General features: G+C 43.7%; 1 pseudogene; it reads left to right on the top strand.

Moving 5' to 3' along the window:
- Nucleotides 1–368: 368 nt before the first annotated feature.
- LOC112314345 (L-lactate dehydrogenase A chain-like) lies at nt 369–1,558 on the top strand (annotated as a pseudogene).

The raw sequence follows: 1,558 nt of genomic DNA, 5'->3' as shown, positions 1-1,558 counted from the left end.
ACAGAACAGAGAATTCAGGAACTGAGCCACATGTATCTGGGCAATTTATTTCAACTTCATAGGCCATGTAATGTTTTTTTATATTGTACATGTCTTTCCCACAAATAGTGCTGGAAAAATTGGACATTGATATTTTTTTTAAAAAACTTCATTCCTTTTCTTGCATCGTGTAAAAAAATAACTCAAAATGGGTCATAGAACTAGATGTAAAATCTGAAACTATTACATAAAAACATTGAAGAAAGTCTTTGTCAACTTCGGCAAGGCAAATATTTCTTAGAGGTACCCAAGCAGCAGCCGGTACTTAAGTCCAGGTCCAGCAGCCAGGGCCACCGGTACCTGCCCATGCTGCACACCGGACTCCTTTTGGTTCTCAGACCAATATGGCAATGCTCAAGGGTCAGCTCCTTAAGGAAAACCAAAGCTCCCAGAATAAGATTATAGTCGTTGGGGTTGGTGCTATTGGCATGGCCTATGCTATCAGTCTTAATGAAGGACTTGGTAGATGAACTTGCTCTTGTTGAAGTCATAGAAGACAAGTTAAAGGGAGAGATGATGGATCTCCAACATGGCAACCTTTTCCTTAGAACACCAAAAATTGTCTCTGACGAAGACTATAGTGTAACTGCAGACTCCAAGATGGTTATTATCACAATGGGGGCATGTCAACAAGAGGGAGAAAGCCGTCTTAATTTGGTCCAGAATAATGTGAACATCTTTAAATTCATCATTCCTAATGTTGTAAAATACAGTCCCAACTGCAAATTGCTTATTGTTTCTAATCCTTTGGATGTCTTGACCTACGTGGCTAGGGAAGATAAGCAGCTTTTCCAAAAACCATATTATTGGAAGTGGTTGTGATCTGGATTCATCCTGGTTCCATTACCTAAAGGGGAAAAGGCTGGGAGTTCACCCATTAAGCTGTCATGGGTGGGTCCTTGGGGAACATGGAGACACTAGTGCAAGGGTCCCCAACCCCTGGGCCATGGCCTGTTAAGAACCAAGCAGCAAGCAAAACTCACCTGAGCTCTGCTTCCTGTCCTCCCCCAATCCCACCATCCACAGCTGGGGAGTGAAGCTCACCTGAGCCCACCTTCCCCCCATCGTCCATGAAACCAGTCTGTGGTGCCAAAAAGGTTAGGTAATGCTGCTCTAGAGTGCTTGTGTGGAGTGGAGTGAATGTTGCCGATGTCTTCCCTGAAGACCCTGCATCCTGATTTAGGCACTGATGCAGATAAGGAACAATGGAAAGAAGTTCACAAACAGGTGGTCGATAGTGCTTATGAGGTGATTAAACTAAAAGGCCACACAACCTGGGCCATCTGTGGCAGATTTAGCAGAAAGTATAATGAAAAATCTTAGGTGGGTGCATCCAATTTCCACTGTGATCAAGGGCCTCTATAATATAAGAGAAGATGTCTTCCTTAGTATTCCTTGCATCTCGGGACAGAATGGAATCTCAGATGTTGAGAAGGTGACTCTGACACCTGAGGAAGAAGCCTGTTTGAAGAAGAGTGCAGATACACTTGGGGGGATCCAGGAAGAGCTGCAGTTGTAA

The sequence above is a fragment of the Desmodus rotundus genome, chromosome 5 (assembly GCF_022682495.2).
Source record: "Desmodus rotundus isolate HL8 chromosome 5, HLdesRot8A.1, whole genome shotgun sequence".
Taxonomy (NCBI): domain Eukaryota; kingdom Metazoa; phylum Chordata; class Mammalia; order Chiroptera; family Phyllostomidae; genus Desmodus; species Desmodus rotundus.
Note: the sequence above shows the minus strand (reverse complement) of the source record. Positions and strands in the feature narration are given on the sequence as shown.